Below are 21,403 nucleotides of genomic sequence, written 5' to 3'. Positions count from 1 at the left end.
GAGGCCTTCGCCTTGCAAAAAAGGTCTTGATCACTTTACAAGAGAGCCCGGATTATCTGCAGTAACAACAACCATCCATCAAACAAGGAGGAGGCAAAGGTGGAGAAAATCAACGCAACGCTAATGGGGAGTGTTTAACACAGACCGGGACGGACTCGAATTAAAATCCAGGCTGTTCACTGATAACTGTGTCAGCCTGGGTGAGCCCGCCTTGGGAACCTTCTGAGGCTAATTCTTGCTGCTGTCACATGGGAGTGAGCCGCAATCCCAATTTTGAGTGTAATCTGGATGGAAGAGGATAAGCGTCATGATCACTTACACCCTCACGTTTCCTTTCATCTGTAGGGTTACTCCAGTGGGTCAGAACTAAGAGGTTCTTTCAGACTTGAGGGTTCTGATGTCAGCATCATCTGACACCCACAGCCAAGTCTCCAGATCCTGTGGGCTGGCTGGAATTATGTGTGAGCTTATATTTATTGATGCTCACATGTGGTAGGGGTATTTATTCCCAGAAAGCTTAAGAACCACTGCTTAATACTAATGCAAAGATCTAGACTCTTCTTTCTGATATTACATTTTTTAAAAGTCACATGCATTTTAAAGTCACAATGCATATCTGTGTGTGTACACATGCACACACAAATGTATATGAGGATTTATACACCATGTGCACATGGAAGCCAGAGAAAGACTTCAGGTGTCCTGTCTCATCACTCTGTACCCTATTGCCTGAGACAGACTGTTACTGAATCTGGGCACTCGGCTGGCAGCCAGCAAGTTCAGGGCTTCTTCCACTGCCATCCCATATAGTGCTGGGATTACAGGAAGCTTTTTATGTGGATGCTGAGGATTTACACTCAGACCTTCACTCTTGCCCACCTAGGGCTCTTACCTTCTGAGCCTTCTTCCCAGCCCTGATACCATATTTTAAAATGATTCATGAAACATAAAAATAAATATTTATTAAACACCATTAAGTCCCAGGCACTGAGATGCAGAGTTACAATATCAGACCAAACAGACAAAAAAAATGTTTGTATTTTTAATTTGAGTGGTTTTATTATTTAAGATCAGCCTGTGTGGTCAAATCTAATTGATATTCTTCGGGGATTATAGGAACTGAAAAGGGTCTGTGCAACACACCCTCTGCCTCCACACCTGAACTAAGTGAGCATGGGGATGAGGCTTAACAGATTTTGCTTCCATTGGATACACAATCCAATGGCCCCAGGAGCCACTGGCAATGGAACTGAGCTGGAATGACCTGGTGGGCATCAAGTTCACATAGGAGGTCACTTCTGAGACCCCCTTAGAGAACCTGGCCATCATGGTTTTCAGCCTGAAGGGGAAACATGCTCCTCCGGTGGCTAGCTGAGGATTTAACCTAGGGACACACTTCAGGGCACAGCAAGCATCCATCACACGTTCACAGCAAAACAGGAGGAGATAGCTAGGAGGAAGCCAACAGCCAACAGGGGAGCAGCAAAAGGAAAGGTGAGACAAAGATAGAAGTGAGGGGGAAGAGAAGGGAGAAGGAAGAGAAGGGAGGGGAAAGAGGAAGGAAAGGTAAAAGGGACAGAAATGGGGAAGGGAGAGAGAAAGAAGAAAGAAATTTGCAGACTGCCCAGCAATGTATGCACACATGAAAATACTTTTAGATTTATTCTATTTTATGTGTATGAGCATTTTGCTGCATGTTTGTTTAAGCACCATGCACATCCCAGGTGCCTGCAGAAGCATCCCCTGTAACTGGAGTTACAGACAACTGTACGCCAACTGATGGAGGCTGGGGATTGAACCTGGGACCTCTGCAAGCGCAGCCAGTGCTCTTTATAGCTGATCCATCTCTCCAGCCCCAGTAGGCACATCTTATTCAACAGATACTATGGCCTGCCAGCTAGGAGAAATACGGTTCTGTTTTTAAAACCAATAAACACAAAAACCATGCAACAACACAGAGAATGTTCATCAGATAATACACGGAAAATTACAGTGCCCTCTCGCACCCATACATATTTATAGACAGGCAATATGCTGGCATGAGAAATCAAAAGGGCTACTCACCAAGGGCTTTGCTGGGGGATCGGAATAATTTTATTTTTTTTCCAAAATGATTTTAATGCTGTTACAGATTTTACAAAACAAAAGCTGTAAAAAAGCATATGGTCCTAGCTTTGTTTTTATTAGCCCGCATTGTAATGGATGCTGAAGTCTAGTCTGGAAATGAAATTTGCTTTGGAAATAAAGGGTCTAATTATTGTTCTAAGTTTTAATCACCAGTTTACGCAGTGTGAGCAGACCGTCTGGGAAGACCTGGGGAGGAGCTGACAAAATTATTGAGAATGGAGAGCCTGGGCTAAGGAAGGCTGCTTCCACTACTCCTGGTTTGAACCGGCTCAGAGAGGGAATACCCAAGCATGTGTACAATACTGACGGAGATAGTCTGAACCACAGAGATGATAGGTTGGGTTAGTAGCAAGGAAGAGCCAGAAACTAAGGAAAAGAGGGACGTAGTGTGAGCTCGTGAGTAAGGAAAAGGAGAAGCAGGAAGATGTAGCCTTGTGTCGGATTGGACAATGATGAACCAAAACTTCAAGTCCATGTGGTATGATCAACGTTTTAGACAGTTTGAGATGGCCTGTCCACGTTATCACTTTTCTCTTGGCTCTGCATCTAATATTAAATTGGATGGATGCTAGAGAATGCCAGACTGCTCGCTGCTACCTTGTCCTCCACGTCTGGCATTGGCTGCTCATTAGTGTTGTACCCTTTCCTTACTCCAGAGACATGAATCAGGACTTGTATTTTCACAAGACTGTCACTGTCATGTACACACATCACTTATGGGATGTCCTTGTCCCCTTAGCGCTGAAGACTTTGAACTCTGGTGATGTGCATGCCTCCAACTCTAGCCCTGTGAGCAGAGGCAACAGACAGAAGTACAGGGCAAAAGACCGCGGTAGCATCTCGTTAGTCTAGATCCGGTTCAAGAAACCAAGTGTCCCCTGAAGACAATCTTCACTTATATGCTGAACACCCTTCCCTTCTCACTTCCACAACAGAGACAAAGCTATGTAGCTCAGGATTGTAGGAACAGGCCATAGCACTTACATGCTCACATTTGGCCACCCACTGAGATGGCAAGGATGCTTGGGACAAAGGAATTTTCTGTGTCCGGACAGTCATCAGCATAGTTCTCTGACACAGGAAGTGGTCTGTTCACTGCTGAGTCCTCATGGGTCAAAGACATATGATGGGTATGTAATAATAGCCCATAAAAGATGACTTTTTAAAACAAATATATATGTGTATATATATATTTCCTATACAATCATATAACGGAAAATAGCCCCACAAAATAAAATATATGAAGGACTTAAAAGCTACACACTAAGGACTAAACATGGGTTGTGGAGTTATTGGGCTCTACTTAACTATTGGGCTTATCATTCACAAGCTATGATTCTCAGTCTATAAGTATTTAGTACAGCATAGCAACCCTTCATAGTCCTATGTGACACACTGATCTAATCTATAGACATAGAAAGCAATCAACAAACCAATCCAGAGGTCATCGACCCTTGTCTATAAAATACAAAACGATTACAGATGGCTCCTTAGGCCTTGGTAGTGCTACTGCAACTCTCCAGCTCTTCCTTTAAGCCAGAGAGATCATTGACGTATATAACAATGAGCAGGGCTGTGTTCCAATAAATTTTTGCTGCTAAAGACAGTTGATGAGTCATGTGTGACTTAAGTGTTACCACTGGAAATCTCAACTCCAAACATCTGCGTATACCAATCATCTTTAGCTATAAGCTTCAAAATTCTGGCAGGAAACTTGGCAGAGTGCATTAATTTGTACAAAGTGTTTCTTTTTAAAAAAGAATTTATTAATGTGCATGTGTGTTTGTGTTTGTGTGTGGGTATGTGTTTATGAACACTTTGCCCGCTGAGGCCAAAAGGGGGCATTGGATCCCTTGGGACTGGAGTTAGAGGTGTTGGTGAATAGCCCAGTTTGGGTGCTGGGAACTGAATCCCAGTCCTCTGGTAGAGTAGTAAGGGCTAGTAATTGCTGAGACATCTCACACATACAATTTCAGTAACACAGCATGCATGAGATTTCAACATGTTGAGCTGCATAGACGATCATGCCCTGCCGAAGAAGTTCTGACTCAGCAGAGCGCTTCCGTGTTCCCCTCTTACACCAGCCCTGATGAGAGGATTATGTTGTCTTTTTTCTATAGAACAGAGAGGAACCCAGGCTGGCAGAAGGAATCAGTTGTTCCAGGTTCTGTCATGCATGGCTTTCAGACCCCAGGGCTGCTGAGATAAAGACCAAGGCATATTCTATAAAAACTCCGGGACTTAGGACATGGTTTGGTGAGCAGGTGTCACCTGGAATAGGAAAACGTTACAAGAAAAGGTCTTGCAAATTGTGCCCAGGGAATGTCAACAGCTTGCTTTTTGTTCCATTGTTGTAGTGACAACCCTGACATTTCAAGTCACAGCTCTGTGAGTTATAAGCCTAATAGGCAGGCACAGAACTTACCTGACACCCTTGGAATGAAGAAATCACATGTCAGAGTCACCCCGAAAGATGTCAGCATGAGCTAAAGACATAGTAAGCCCAAGAAGAGTTCTCCTGTGAATCAAGGCTGAGCCCAAATAAGTAGATTCTCAACATGTCAAGTACTTGAGTGTGGGAGCTGGGGGGCTCCCATTCATCAAAGATAGGATGGCAACCCCAATTGTCAACTTGGCAAGATCTAGCATCACCTAGGGGGGTACCTCTGAGAGGGATTAACTAAACTGAGTTGTTTGACATGGGAAGATCCACACAAGATATATGCAGCGCCGTCTCATGGGCTGAGGTCCCAGACTGAATAAAATGGAAAAAGCTTCTGAGTACGGATGAAATGAGATCAGCCGCCTTATGTTCCTGCCTCTATGACTTCCCCGCCCTGGTGGGCTGTGTGTGCCCTCGCCCTGTGAGCCAAAAAAACCCCTCTTCCTTCCTTGAGCAGTTTTTGCCAGGTATCCCTTTATAGCATCAATGCAAGCAAATAATATCGAAGCTTTCTCAGACATGAAGTCTGCTCAGTTATTTTTATTACAAGTATTTACTCACTTATTTTGTATTTTGTGTGTGTGTGTGTGTTGTGTTTACATGTGCATCAATGAAGTCAGTGCTCTCTTTCTACCCCATGGTTTCTGGGTAACAAACACAGGTCCTCAAGCTTGCACGCAAGCACCTTTCTCACTAATTCATCTCACCAGCCCAGGATTTTTTTTTTTACTTTTTATTTTTTAATTTTTTTTAAAATTTATTTATTTCTTTATTAATTAATTAAAGATTTCTGTCTCTTCCCCACCGCCGCCTCCCCTTTCCCTCCCTCTCCCCCAATCAAGTCCCCCTCCCTCGTCAGCCCAAAGAGCAATCAGGGTTCCCTGCCCTGTGGGAAGTCCAAGGACCACCCACCTCCATCCAGGTCTAGTAAGGTGCATCCTCCTGAATATTAACCTTCATCAGGCGATGAAAGGAGACAGAGACAGAGACCCACATTGGAGCACCAGACTGAAATCTCAAGGTCCAAATCAGGAGCACCAGGAGAGAGAGCACGAGCAAGGAACCCAGGATTTTTTCTTAAAGCAAGCATTTGTAAAGGTGACAGTCATCCCCGTTTGTTCCTCTTGCTTCTCTCTTGACCAGCTCCATGAGACCACCTTGTCAGAGAACTCACAACATACACAGAACACTCACTTGGGATTAACACTCTCTATCGATTCAGTAGTGAATGAGCGTCAGCATCTAAAACAATAAATATTCCGAAGCTTAAAGCCCAAAGAGAGATGAGAGTATTAATAAGCAGGGCTTGTGAGTGGTGTGGGCGGCATTCAGTGGGTTGCTGCAGTCCTATTATATGGACCCAGTCACCTTCTCCTACATATTTCAAAGCTATTGTAGTGAATCAGAGTTATTTCAACAATTTTTGTCCAGCAATATTTCTCAAAGCAAACTCTATTAAGCCAAATTAAGTCATTGATCAGTTTTCAACACAGCATAGTAAAAGAATTTCAAATTAGGAAGACCAGTTTTTTTACTTCACTAAAATCATTTCCACCAGGATTCATTGAGCTATATAAAATTTTTATATCAATGATTTGATTCATTGTTTATGTCAACTGAAATTCTTCCCAACGGTACGTCTGACGTGTGGGTTTGTTTGGAGTTGGGGGAGGACTCGGTCTACCAACTTCAATTTTGCATTTTCATCTGTTCTGACAAGATCGCTGGGTTCTTATGTAGGCCCATACATTGTTAGCTAGACATTCTTACATCCATGTCTAGCTAACAATAAATTTCCTCTGGTTGATGTTGGCTATTGTCCTTTTATTTCATTCTCACTCTCTCTACTACATCTAATTTTTCATAGGTCATCACTGTGATGCTCCGCGATGCCAGCAATATTTGATCTTTCAGTCAATTTTTCTTCCGCCACAGATTTTTACAGTGTGTCATTTTACCCACTGCCTGTTTTATTTTCTCTGTGATATTCCTTGCAGCAATATTATGAATTGGATTCCAGACAGTGCTATGTACTTATTTCGCGGAGCAAATACTATTAGGAAGGCTGACACAAACCCTGATTTCAGAGAACAGCCCACAAACTCCAGTCAGGAGAACAATACCATCAAGTGTTGCTTTGGAACTCAGGAGTCAAAGGCACAGAGACAAGGATCTGGAAGCCCAGAGCAGACTTGGAAAAGGTTAGGAATTCAGCTTGACTCGACCTTCACTGTAGAATCTGCAAAGGACACTTAAACCCACCACCATCACTGGTGGTATTTTTACTACACTTCCATGGTATGAACTCTTCCCATTTTACAGATTAGGAAGTCAAGTTCTAGAGTACCTCACCCTGGATCACAGAGCTCATCAATGGCAAATTGAAGACCCTCTTAGGCTCTGCAGTTGCTCAGCTTTATACTCCTTGGGGACAAATGTCTCGACTGTCTTGTAGCCTCAAGATCATGCCTGAGAAAACCTTTCTTGATTTTTTTTCCTAAGCGTGGCAGCAATTTGAAGTCACAGTAGTTCAGAAGGGAGAGGCCATAAAGTGTTTCTGCTACCCAGGGAGCAGTCCCAAAGAGGGCTTTTATAAAGACACAGAAATAATAAAAGCATGAAGATTCAAGGGCAATCTCTTGACAGTCACACCCAAAATAACGGGTTCAAACCCAGAGATTCCTACTTTGATTGGTCCATAAAAACAAGTGTTCCAGGTGTATCATTCTCTTCAGCCAATTGGCTGGCTCTGATTTCTATTAATATTATCATTAGTTCAAAACCAGAGATAAGCAATTTATAAGGTATGAAAAATGTCACCTCCGGCAACTGGATTTACATGTGAAAATTGATTTTTATCACATTACAGTCTTTAGGACAGCTTTTTCTGAAAGTCAGCATAATCGCAAAAGTGTGGTTAAAAAAAAAATGACAGCGGGTCCTCCGGCACATGAGACTCACTGTGAATTCTGGTCCCTAAAGAGCTGTAGTTGGTAAAGTGGTATTGATGAGATCCTGAGATTTACCTGGCGCCATCTTTCTTGATGACTGAATATCGACAACTCAGCTTAATAAAACATAATTTGGGAGAGGCAGAGGGCTGTTGTAATAGCTTAGTGCCCTTCATCACGTGATGAAGACCCTTGGATCATGTGAGTAATCACAGGCATGTTAAACACGTGGGGGAGCCCTATGGTGAAGAAATCTCTAAGTACCGTGGGTGGGGAGCGTGGAGATCATATCTGTACACAGCTGAAAGTTTATACACGGTTCCAGACTAGTTCTATGGAGTGTCTCTTTGACCTGACATCATTTCCAAAACCAATTTCATTTGTCATATTACGGGGAAGTAGAGCAAAATAGCAGAGGTGACAGAATTTTGGCAGAGCTGATGTGGTCTAGACTTGGTCACCCACCACCTCAGGTGGACATGTTGGCAATTTCTCCAGATTTCACATACCTATAACATGGAGGAATCTTGTGCCCCCAGTGGATTTGTCGCCAGTGTGCAGGTGACAGTCAGAGGCCCATCCCGCCTCTTTCCCCTTCTTCCTCTCTGCCTCATTCTAATTTCATAACATCCTTTTATATCCTAGGTGCACGCTGCTGTGTAAATTGTCTTAACTCTTTTTGTTGAAGTAGACGAGAAACCCAGCAACTACACATCAAAACGCAGCCGGGCTTCTCTCCCAGGATATTTTGAGACCCAAGGAAGATACTGTGTTTAAAACCGCACTGCATGCCAACGTGTTATGATTAACACTTTTGTCATGAGAGAGTCTGAATTCATATAAATATCCAATTACATTATATTTAGTGATGTTATTTAGAGAGCCTGAAAGAATATCAGCTCCTGCTATGCTTCTGAATCATCCTTATTAAGAATCAAGTTAATTGCTCCCAAACTTATTAGTCATTTCCCCATTAAAAAAAATTCTTAACACAAAATTGTTGAAAGGGAAGACACCATTCAAAGCATTCCATCTGGCAGTAGACAGAAAACATTTTCCCCCTTTGCTTGGCTTCCCCTCACATTGTTGCTGTTAAAATACAGAAAGCTTTTCTAATGAATATTGACCTTGCGGTTTAGGGATGCTTTCTGGTCTTTTCCACACTGTTCTCAATCCTGTGCTTGCTTGTGTATACCAACGGGAAGGTGACATGTTTGCTGCGTGGCTTTAATCCACTCACTGACCTAGCTCTCATGTGTTTTTGACCCCACAATTCTATCTCCAAGGGCTTTACTACAGTTGACGTAGGACAGGTGCTCAGAAAACACCAACTAAAACGACTACCTTGAAACCTTCTATCTTCTTTTAAGATTTATTTGCTCATTCACATGTATATGTTGAATATGTGTTCAAACACAAGGCTAGAGAGGTTGCTGGAGTTGGAGTTATAGGCAGCTCTGACCTGCCCAGTGTGGGTGCTGGTGCTGGGAACTAAACTCTGGTCTTTTTCAAAGAGCAGCAATTGCTCGCAAGAAGTACTCTTGACCTTAAGGACATGGTCTCCAAAGACCACAGTTGGCTTATGAGGACAGCAATGGGATCTGCTATTCTTCTGCAGAGATTCCTCTACCATTCTCATGAGAAGCTTCTGGTGGATTAGAACAAGTCCCTGCTGTTGATGTACCTATGATCTGAGGGACACGTGTCCCTGGTCAGTCCCATGGAAGACTGGCCTAGACTTTCCTTGCATTGTAACACAAGACTTTCGGCTGGTATACGTGGACCCCGGGTTGGCTGTCTAAACTACCCGAAAACTGGGGCCTATCTCTGTCATAGGAAGGCAGTGGTCCCCGCGGAGATGAAATTTTCAGAAGGACTCTGGCTTTCAAGAAGGCGCATGGGATATAAGAGGAGACAACACAGCGGAAGTCATCCCTTCGTTCACTTAGTCATTAGGTGAATATTTCATTTAAGAGTGGGGAGAGGGCAGAGGAATGAACATTTCTGCCTGTTCTTGTCGTATATAAGCATCTAAGTTTGGGAGGGCTGTTAATTTTTTAAGTTCACCGCCTTTGAATATTAGGCCCGAGCAGCTGGAAGTCCCTTAGTCTGAGAGCTGTGGCTGCTTTGCACTCTCTCCGGAGTGAAGAAATCCGGGGCGTGAAATGGAGGGCTCTTCCCCACTGTGGGAGAACCTACTGAGAGCTCTTCATCATCCCGACACTTGACACTCCATCCTGCAAACGGCAGAGCCTCCTTGACCTTCGCCCATGCCCCAGCACGGCCGTGGGATCTTAATGAGATAAAGATGATGAAGCACTTCAATTTCCTTAAGCAGGGACGAAGCAGATATGTCATTTTTATTAGTCCAAATCTGAAAGTGCTTTTAATGAGCATCTTAGACTCCGAAATGTGCTACTTAACTTTATCCGTTTGGCATTACCCAATAAGCACTAAGTTTCGTTGGAAATAAGGCTACAGGCTAGGGTTTTTCTCCTATAGAAACGTACACGCCAAACCTATGTAAGTTTGCTTAAGCCATGAATCATCTAAGGAAATGGAGATGTGTTTTGTAGAATATTATATACCCATTAAAACCATGTTCCCCAAAGCCGTCTAATGAATGTAAGGGAATCCCCATCGTGTATTATTGACGTAATGTATTTATGTAAGTTTGCATGCACACCAATTGCAAGCCAATCTCTTGTGTGGCTGGCTTAGAATTGAGGGCACTAGGAAAACAGTGGCATCAAAGAGATCCCAAGCAGGAAACTAATACAATCATCTTCTTTTTGTGCTGTTTGTTTGCTTGGTCTGTTTTTAGACAAGGTCTTGCCATGCAGCTCTGGCTGGCCTGGAACTCACTATATAGTTCAGGGTGACTTCAAACTCACAGAGATCCCCCTGACTCTGTCTCTCAAGTGCAGGGATTAGAGGTGCACGCCATCAGGCCGGGCTAAAAACTAGTACATTCTTTGATTTAACTGTAGGCCAGGTTTATGGTAGCTACTTTAAATACATTGATTATGCGCATCATATTGTGCATTTGGTCGAAGTCATGTTTCTACTTAATCGCACAAAAGTACGTTTTTGCTATCACTACTACTGTTATTCTGTTGTAGCATTGGCCATTTCACTGCCACACAAAAGATGCAAATTCCTAGCCACATACTTAACAAGCCACACTCACAGGCTATGAAGAAACTGGAAAAGAGGGTAGAGTAGACGCTTGGAAGAAGAAAACCATGTGACCATGAGAGGAGTGTGTTTCTATCTTTGTGGCGCTTGACCCAACAACCAGATCAGCCAGTGCCAGGCAGGCAGCTAGAACTGAACAGAATCCCACAGCCCTGTCAGTTTATGCAACAGAGGACAATTAGAACAACACTAGCCACCCAGAAAAAACTTGAGACTTCAGACAGGAGATGAGGGAGAGGGAGCCTTGGTGTCTGTGTGTCAGTCATGTGCAACTCTGCTGCCGTGGACCACTAAAGCACGCATGGGTGAGTCGTGCCTAAAGGCGTCCACTCATTTCTCCATTCACTCCTTTTACATGTGAGCATATTCATGTGTGCGGCCATGTGCGCCATCAGGCATATGCGGAGGTCAGAGCGCATCTTTATCTCCTCTTTCCACCGTCAGCTGGCATCTGGGGATGGACTCTGGTTTCTAGGCTTGTTCATCGAAAGCCTTTACCTGCTGAGCCATCTCGTTGGCCAGAATTCATACTGGAGGCGTTGCTCATCTCAAGCATGGTGTGTACAAGCTTGAGTTTAGACAAACTAAAAATAAACAATCATACAAACCAAGAAAAGCAAGCAAACTGTTCTTTGTTCACTGAGGAACAAAGCAAAATCTAGCCTTTTCTATAACCTTTCATTTACAATGTCCAGGATATAATCCAAGGTTTCCCTGACATTAAAAGAGAAACAACAGGCAAGCCCCCCCAAAAAAGAAATTTATAACCGTATGCTTTTATTTATTTATTAAGACAAGATCTCATTTCAGATCCCTGACTGGCCTGGAACTTCCTATGGAAAGCAAACTGCCCCCGAAATCACAGAGATCAGTCTGCCTCTGCCTCCAAACACTGGGATTTAAAGTGTGCGCCAGCAAGCCCATTATAAATTATATCCTTAAATGGACTCTACCGTAAGAGAGGAGCACCAGTGACTTCAGATCCTAGCTTAAGAAGCTGGAAACAGGAGACGAGTGTCAACTCCAATAAACAGAATGAAGTAAATAACAATAATTAGCAGGAATCAGTGGACTGGAAAACAGCAGGGAAAAAAAGCAAAAGTAAAAGCTGTTTATAGGGAAAATACCAATAAAAGCAATCACGATCAGCTAACTTCTAGCTAGACCCATGGAGATAAGCAGTATCAGAAATGAGACAGGACCTGGCTTCATTGTTCTGCATCAAAATAGCGAGGCCAAATTATATATTACATATGCCAAATAATATGCATAATAATGTAAAATCAAAAGTTCTTAAAATTAAACAAACAGCCATCATATGAAACACATGTAATAACTTGATGTCTTAAGAGGCTACAATGGTTAGGACAAAACTTCATAAACCTTCCTAACAAATGACATCAATAGGTTAAACAGAGTGTCTGTCATCCATCAAATCCTTCAGTTGTGTGAGGGACAGATGAAAGGAAGCTCCCAATTTTCATTAGGCAGAGGAAGGAGTGTCACCCAGTTTGTTTTAGGAGGGCATGGTAACTCTGACACCCAAACTGAATACAACATTGTGACAGGGAAATTATGGAACAATGTCCTAATCAACACACAAAATTCATAATAAAATATCAGCAAGTTGCTTCCATCGCCGTGTAAAATGTAGCAAAACAGGTTTTGTTCCAGGAACACAGGTCTGGGTTACCATTCAATGTATCATCAGCAGATTCTGCTACTTAAAAAAAATAAGGCATCAAAAATGTATGAGGGCTAGGGAGATGTTTCCATGGTTAAGGGCACTTGCTGTTCTTCCAGATTATCTGAGTTCAGTTCCTAGCATCCATGCCAAGAGGTCCACAACCAAAGAAACTCCAGCCCCTAGGATCTCACACTTTCTTCTGGGCTTCTTAGGCACTGCACTCTCACACACAAACCCACAATACATAATTAAATAGTAAAAAATTAACACCTACAATCATTTCAAAGGAGTCTGAGGAAACTGGCAAAACTTAGTTCTGACTTTTGACGAAAGAAAAGCTCCGACAATAGAGAACAGAAGGGATCCCGCCACTGTGATGAATATCTATGGAACAGCCCTAGCTAGCAGCACACTATTAGTGTGACAGTGAAAACGTCCCTCCCCTCTAATCTCAGGGAAAATGGCAAAGGTGACGATTCATCACGTCCATTCAGCCTGCCCTGGTGGCAGCAAAAGTCACCCCACCAGACTGACAAGCAAGAAGTAGAACTGTCATGATTCTCTGTTGGAACAGAAGTTGGAAGTTCTCAGTGATCTAAATTATGGCTCCAGATCACATAAGCGATATAGTAAGGTGAGAATTATTTCAGAGATGGAGAGATGTTTTAGCTCATACACTGGCCTGTAGAGGACCTGACTCCCGTTCCTAGCACCCATGTCTGACAGCTCACAACGGTTAGCAACTCCAGTGGCAGGGGATTCTATGCCCGGTTCTGGCCTCTGTGGGTACCTGCACATACCCCCACACAGGTACAATGATAAACAGACACACAAATTAATAAAATGCATCTTGTAGAAGTAGAATCAGTAACGTCTATATATGATGCTAACAGTACATATTTTGAAGTTCAAGTCCAAGAACCAATTTAATTATAGTGTTATAATTTCTGCACATATGTAACTACACAATATAGTGTCTAAGCATGATTCTTCAGAAATAAATATAACAAAAGATGGTCAAGGCTGTTATATTAAAAATTAGAACGATGTTGAAGGAAATTAAAGAGAAGGTATAGAGATGATAAAATCTATGTTTCTGACCTTAGCATTACACATGCTAACTTTCTCCAAAATTTTCCATGAACTCACACGATGCAGGTCAGAATGCCCCTGGGCTTTCTGGAGAGGCCGACGAGCTCATGGTACGATTTATGTGAAAATGCAGAGAATATTCCTGAGAGTGGGAGCGAGAAGACAGCACAGTGTTTGCTACACACATATAAGGGACTGGCTTTAACCCCTCGTATCCATGTATAAAGTGGTTGGTATGGGTAATCTCGGCAATGAAGAGGTGGACGAAGGAGAATCCTTGTGGCTTGCTAGCTGGTCCAGCCTACTAAGTGAGCTCCAGGACAGTGAGTAACTTTGTCTCAAAGCATGAAGTGGATGGTGCTTGAAAAATTACATCTGAAATTTACCTCTGGCCTCCACTTGCATGCACATATACCTGGACGGACAGACAGACAGACAGACAGACACACACACACACACACACACACACACACACCATGAGAATAGCCAAATGAATCTTGATAAAGAATGAAGTTGAAAGTTCTAGATTTGCTGGGAGGCTTATCAGTCATCAGAAGAGCACAGGGACAACGTAGAAGCTCCAAGGAGCAGAATACACTTGGTACTTGGCCAATTGACTCTCTACAAAGATACCAGACTAAGTCAATGAAAGAAACAAATGGGCTTTTTCTTTTTTAAATAAATAATGCCAGGGCAACTAGATATTTAAAAGGAATAAAATGAACCTCAGAGTCTAATCTCAAAACACTCACAGCAAATACGCCTAAATAGATACAAAATCCATTCTGAATGTAAATATCAAAATTATGTCATTGTTTTTCTATTGATTGATTGTGCATGTGTATGTGTGTGCATGTGTGTATGCATGTGAGCACATGCATGGGGCGTATGTAGAGATCAGAGGACACCTTGCAGTTCTCTCTACTGCATGGGTCCCAAAGATGGAATTCAGGCCATCAGGTTGGGCAGCCAGCATCATGACCTGCCAAGTCAGCTTTGAACATTACAGATTTCTGAGGAAAACATGAAAAGACTCATCTCCTCTGGACTACAGATGCCACATGGTAAAATTAAAAGGCACTGATATTTAAAAGCTCTGGCCACCAAAAACCACCACTAAGAAAATAGATAGGTGAGTCACAGCCTGGGACGAAACCTTGGCAAAGCTTCCCCAAAGTCCTGAACCCATGTTCTGTAAAGAGCTCTTGCAAGTCATGATGAAAGGCAAACAGTTATATTAAAATTAATAACTAAGCAGGAATATTAAAATGTTAATTGTAGAATCTAGCAGATGGGTCCATAGTTATTCAGTAAAAGCCTAGCTTTATTGTCTGGCAATATTCATACTGGAATATAGGAAGCAGGATTGTATATTCTCAGACAGTCTCTCACCAGGCAGCTAAGGTTGACCTCTAAATCATGATTCTCCTGCCTCAGCATCGAGAGCGCAAGGCACGCACCATCACAACCACTAGAAATTATTATCTGGAATGGAACGTTCTCTGATGCTATGACCAGTTCTGTGACTGGCTATGACCACTGCAATCCTGTTGTGACATCTCCACCCTGACAACTGTAAATGAACAAGGCATGGCACTAGGCGCCCACCTGCAACAGTTGCGCTGGAGTCAGGATAAACGCTTTAGTCATTTCCAGGGCCTAGGCAGAACATTTGGGAGATGTGGCTTCTCATTTTCTTTTTGGAATATTATCAAGTAGGGCTCAAAAGCTCTTTGTGCCAGAGGAGAAAAGTCTGGCAACGCCATCATGCTGAGTTTGATGTCCATATGGACCACTTGGTCTTGTCATAGCGCCTACATGCTATTTTCTCCCTTCGGTTTCATGTGCACTCAGCAGGATGCCTACAGTGAACAGGCCAGGATCAAAACTGTGGCTCTTCCTCTTGGCAGCTTCTCGCCACTCACCACCTTTATTTCCTTCTCTCCCACCATTTGATGACCCTGCCACCAGCAGGTACATTCTAGTTTTCTCCCGCAGGTTAGGGGTTGGTCCCTACAGCAATCCTGTTCATGGGAATATCCAGTACCAAGGGTCTATAACTGGTCTGGCTTCCAGCACATCTCTTCTGTTTCCAGAGCTGATTGGCACCCTACCCAGCCTGAGTCAGTGTTCACATTTCCCTAAGAAAAGTCACACAGCAATATACAGAGGCTGGTTGTGTGTGTTTGTGTGTGCATGCATGTGTGTGTGTATTTCCTATTGTGCTGTATTATTTTGTTAAATTAAGATCACCATTAATATTAACTATATTATCATATTGAAATGAGTGTAGGGAACATTCATGGTGAGATAATCAACACAAGATTCATTTGTAACCAAATATACCACCTCCCTCTCTCTCTCTCTCTCTCTCTCTCTCTCTCTCTCTCTCTCTCTCTCTCTCATACAAGAATGGTGTAATCTCTTTAAATGAATGCAACCTGAAAATGGATTTCTTCAAAGAAGTTGGGATGTCACCAGGTCATTCAAGGAAGGGCCAGTAGGGAGGAAGATGTGGGGAATATTCTTTATCACCTTGGTGATTGCCTAGCCAACCTTCATGATGGGTAATTAAAAAAAAAAAAACGCCTAACTAAATACAGAGACAGTCAAGGGTCCAACACTGCCTAGTGGCAAAGGGAAGAGATGCAGTAATTAAGACACACCTCAAAGAAAACCTGTGTCTATACACACCTCAAAGAGAACCTGTATCTATACACACCTCTAGGAGAACCTGCGTCTATACACACCTCAAGGAGAACCTGTGTTTATACACACCTTAAGGAGAACCCGTGTCTATACACACCTCAAAGAGAACCCATGTCTATACACACCTCAAGGAGAACCTGTGTCTATACACACCTCAAGGAGAACCTGTGTCTATACACACCTCAAGGAGAACCTGTGTCTATACACACCTCAAGGAGTACCTGTATCTATACACACCTCAAGGAGAACCCATGTCTATATACACCTCAAAGAAAGAGAACCTGTGTTCTGTCACTAAATGTCCTTGGGCCCATCACAAGTTGTTTCTGACCTGCCCTATGAGACAAGATAGACTTGAACCCCAAGCTCCAGGTGTTTCTCAACCTCTCTCAGTCAAGCTTTGTTTTGTCTATAGGGTCACCAACAGTCCTTTGTGGGTGGTTTGTAATGAACTGTTAGACTGCTAGCTCACCAGACCCAAATCTAGGGTCTTAGGCACGGAGACTCCTCTCTGAAAGGCCATACTATTTTGAAACTCTGGATCTTAGTAAAATGTATAGAAAAGAACTTCTGACCCAAAGAAATGTTGATAAATCTTGGACAGCTTGCTTCCAACACTGGGGGGTCTTGCTGGAATGCAGACTCTCAGTAAATCAGGTGAAGCAGAGGCTTCGCATGTCTATCAGGGGATGAAGACTCAGATAAGCCTTCTGTTTCCCAGGAGGGGGACTCAGATGCCTATAACAGAGCTGCCTTGTAGACAGCAGGCCACAGAAAATGCATATCCAGGATCCAGGCATTTGCAGCCCCATTGCACAGACACACAGCTATCTCAGCTCCCCACAGGAAATTCTTCCAGCTGGCTGGAGGGAGAACAGGTGCTTCTGTGGATTTTTAGCAGGGAGGGTTCCTCGAAGGAAAGTGTTCTCAATCTGTAAGCAGAAGTTCCTATTAAAAAAGACATGACGGGCTAGAGAGATGGCTCAGCAGTGCTTATTGCTCTTGGGTCCTGTATCCACACCCTCATGGAAGCTCACAACCATCTGTAATTCCAGTTCCCACTGATCTTTGTGGGCACTGTACACATATGTGCGTTGCATGTTCATATGCTCAGGTCAACACTCATGCCTAAAGTTTTCTAAAAATTCTAAAGCACACATTTCAAGCATATACCTTTTTTATAGAACTGTACACAAGCACACCATCAGCTTGGCCTTCATTGTTGGGCTCATTCATTTATTTCATGTAGCCTTGGTATACTCTGAACATGAAGCCTTTTTTTCCAATTGTGTATTTTATGAACAATAACTACAAATGAAGAATTTCCAAAGATAGTGGAATATGCAAATCACAATGTTTCATAAAGTATATGCAGAATTCTAAAAACTAGGCACAAAAAATACATTTTTAATCTCCTGAGCTGGATGTATATTGATGTGATCATATTGGGTTAAAACTGGGTTGAATGAAAGATACTATTTGATTAGCTACACTTGTTTCTGTTAAGTTTTTTAAACATCAACACAATTTTGTTTTATTTTGTTTTTTTGAGACAGGGATTTTCTGTAGCTTTGGAGCCTGTCCTGGAACTAGCTCTTGTAGACTATGTAGGCCTCAAACTCACAGAGATCCGCCTGCCTCTGCCTCCTGAGTGCTGAGATTAAAGGCGTGCACCACCATTGCCCAGCTCAACACAAATTTTTAAAATTGCACATGTGGCCTAAATTATACTTCTGCTGGCCACTGGTTCAGATAGATGGACAGAAGATGGAGAGGGTGAATTCAAAGAATGACTACTAAGTAGTTTATAATCTATGCATACATTAGATATGTGCAATCCTCACATGGATAAACAAACCACTTCAGAATTCTCTCATGCACACATCTCTCAAATTGATTATATATGCATCTACCTATACATGTCACATATTTTAAAGAGTTGTTTTTATTTTTAATTATGTGTATGCATGAGTGTTGGGGTGGGAGTATGTGAATTTGTCCAGATGTTGGCAGAGGCCAGAGGCTGGTGGCATTGGAATCCCTGGAGCTGGGGTAAAAGGCAGTTGTGAGTTGCCTGGTGTGGGTGCTGGGAAAGGAACTTGGGTCCTCTGCAAGAGCAGTCAATGCTTTTAGCCTCTGAACCATCTTTTCAGCCCCAATGCTTCATATTTTAAATGTTTGTTCAAACGTTTTAGCACGGTCGTCTCAGGTGACATTACTTTTCCATGTTTATGATCCGAGACAACATGTTTGTACCCAAGCTCCCTTTACTGAGAGTCCTCTTTCTCTCTGATGCAGGGGCATTATTCTCACGGTAAAGGCAGCTGCTGCTCTCCTCAGCCTCCAAGTGCAGACGGCCTGTGCTTTGGCCACAGCTGGCAGAGCTCACAGAGGACAGCAGCTTAATAGTTCAGTGCACTGTCCACAGGCAGTAATGGCCTCAGCCAGCTGTTTAGCTTCTTTCATTCATCTCTAGTCTCCTTCCTGGAAGAAAAGACCTCATGGAAGCATAGTCCTTACAGTGTGGATTAGAGGAAACCAAGTTGGAATACACCAAGCATTCAGTCCACCTTGGTTGCTGTGGTTAAGGTTTCTAACACTTGGGCATAATCCTAGGCTATCTCTTTTGAGCATGTCCAGAGCTACACATTCCTGTCCTTTTCCCACCCGGATAGGGTTGTCACCTTTAAGACCAAAGAATGGCAGTAAGAAATATTTTCATAGTATCACTGCTTGGAAAACATTTACTGGGAAGGCAAAAAATCTGGAATGTTTTCTTTTAATGCCACAGACAAGCTGGCACATCACCCCAAGACATTAGATGGAGGTGGTGGCTCATGCTCATCATCTCATCACTGAGGAACCAGAGGTGAGAGGAGAGCTACAAGTTCAAGGCCGGCCTGAGTTCCATAGTGAGACTCTCACTCAAAACAAACAAAAAGCCAGATAATGTTTCCATTGCCTGGCGCCAGACTCTGTGGAACATAATTCACTTTAGCCGACTTTGATGATGCACCATGAACAATAAACAAACTGTTTGTTAAAGTTCGTAAATACCTAGGGAGCTGTTTGTCATTGCAGCATAACTTAAACTAGTCTGACTCAAACACTGTCTATCAAGATAATACCTGTTTTGAACCAGGTTTTAAAGTTTGCTCTTACTATTGACCAAGACAACACTTTGGCTGAACCAGGTTTTAAAGTTTGTTCCACCATTCACAGATATCAATAAACAATTTGGCCATCTTTTCAGGGGTAATGGCATGTCGGTCATTACCTTGTGTGCCGAGAGAATCTCATCTCCTTCCAACCCCTCTAAGGTTTCTCTTCTTGGTGTGATCACCAAGACTTTCTCTAAGGAAGTGGGTTCTTCCAGCTATGTTTACTTGGCTGAAAGAACTTTAATCTGCTAAACAGTTTTTATGATCAAGATCCTTTTTATAGTACTGCACCGACACTATTAAAAAGACAGGAAACGACAGATCATAAAGATGTCAACAGTGAAACACTCATTTCTCTGTAGACCGAGAAATAAAAATCAATATCTGTTAACCTACTCTTCAAGATCAGAGGGAGACAAAGGAAATTTCAACGCATCTGCTGGTAATCTGATGTCCAAGTTCATGAATTCATGGTTGTTGACGGCTAGCAGGGATCTCAAAGGTCGTCATAGCCATCACGTGACTGGCCATATTAAGTTCATGGCAGCTCATGCCAAGACATTTAGACACAAAGATAGAAAAATCATGCATCTCTAATAATACATTTTAAGAGATAATTAATGACTTTATAGTTTTTCAGAAGCCAAGAGAGCTGAAATTTGTTGTGGTAAGAACAGCATTCCTTAATAAACACTTCAAGAAGCCAGTGGCTTCCAGAACAGCCAGTATGATATTTCAGGTTAAAAAAAGATTTTTTTTAAATCAAGTTTCTTGGAAAAAACTTGAAATTGTCCTAAAAATTTTGGATAATTTTCCAAGTGGGTTGAGCCCACATTTCTTTCTTTCTTTCTTTTTTTTTTTTCATTTCCTTATCTGGTCCAAAACAAACACATTGATTTCAGACTGGTGCCTGGAACTCAAGAGAGACTTTCAGGATCAACAGTGAGCACAAAGCTTTGTTTTTCTCCAAGAAATAATTGCTTGTCTACGTGAGAGACAGAACCCAATGTGTCAGCCCTGCAGTCCAGGAGCTGTGTGGGTCGTCTGCTAGGAGCCGACCAGGGTTATCAGTGGGTCCAGGGATTACAGCGAGCGCTTGGGGAGAGCTGATAAGTGTGAAGATGGCCCCATGTCAGGAAGAAACAGGGAGGGGAGGGAGTGGAAAGAAGTGGGGCCAGTCTTTCTGGGAGACAGCACAGCCCAGAAGGATGAAACTCCAGTGGCAAATTTCCCAGGGTGAAATCTCTCTAAGCTCCACAGGGTCTAGACACCTTACTATATGGTATCTTAACCCCTTCATATTTCATAAGGTTAACAAGGCTTTCTACCATATGGGGCTATATTTACAAAGCACATAAAACAAGAAAGTGTGTTGTGGAGTGTGCAGGGGAGGGGGGAGGGCAACCTCAGGTGTCATTCCTCCTCAGAACCCATCTACTTTGTGTTTGAGACAGGGTCTCTTGCTGAACCTAGAACTCATTCACCAATGGGCCTGGGCTGGGTGCCCCATAAACCCTAAGGTCTTCCAATCTCCACCCTCCCAACACTGGGATTACAGCCATATACTAGGATGCCAGCCTTCTTCTATGGGTTCTAGGGATCAAACTCAGGTCCAGTACTGACAACAGAGCATCATCATAGTTGCAAACTTGGTTTATGATTTGGAAGTTCAGAACTCTTCTTTGGCATCAGAGCTACAGTGGAGGGCCTCGTACATGAATTAGATACCATACCAGAAGCCTGATAAATGCACCCAGCCTCATCTTCATGAGTTGAGGCTACTTACGACCCTCCTTAAGGCAGTGGTCATTCTTTAGACTTGAGTACCCAGATGATGCCAGACTTGAGGACCCAACCCAAGCCTTAGAGTATCTGTGGTGTAAACAGTCTTACCAGTGGGTGGCGATATTGTGTCATGCTGCAAAGGACCGCAATTCCTTTGGAAAGTTTAGAAGCTGGGCAGAGATGGAAGAACCAAGGGGTGTGGAGGGCGGAGGCAGGGAAAAGTGGTAATCAGGGAAGACACAGACCCTGT

At 42.9% G+C, this 21,403-nt stretch overlaps 1 protein-coding gene across 2 annotated transcripts in view; it reads right to left on the bottom strand.

The window, feature by feature from the left end:
- The window catches only part of Cdh13 (cadherin 13), a 938,536-nt gene that overhangs the window by 511,421 nt on the left and 405,712 nt on the right, over positions 1–21,403 (bottom strand). The window lies entirely within an intron of this gene.

The sequence above is a fragment of the Alexandromys fortis genome, unplaced genomic scaffold, assembly GCF_014885135.2.
Source record: "Alexandromys fortis isolate MF-2015 unplaced genomic scaffold, M_Fortis_MF-2015_v1.1 scaffold_1, whole genome shotgun sequence".
In the NCBI taxonomy this organism is placed as follows: Eukaryota; Metazoa; Chordata; class Mammalia; order Rodentia; family Cricetidae; genus Alexandromys; species Alexandromys fortis.
The sequence above is the reverse complement of the archived record's forward strand: the minus strand, read 5'-3'. Positions and strand labels throughout refer to the sequence as shown.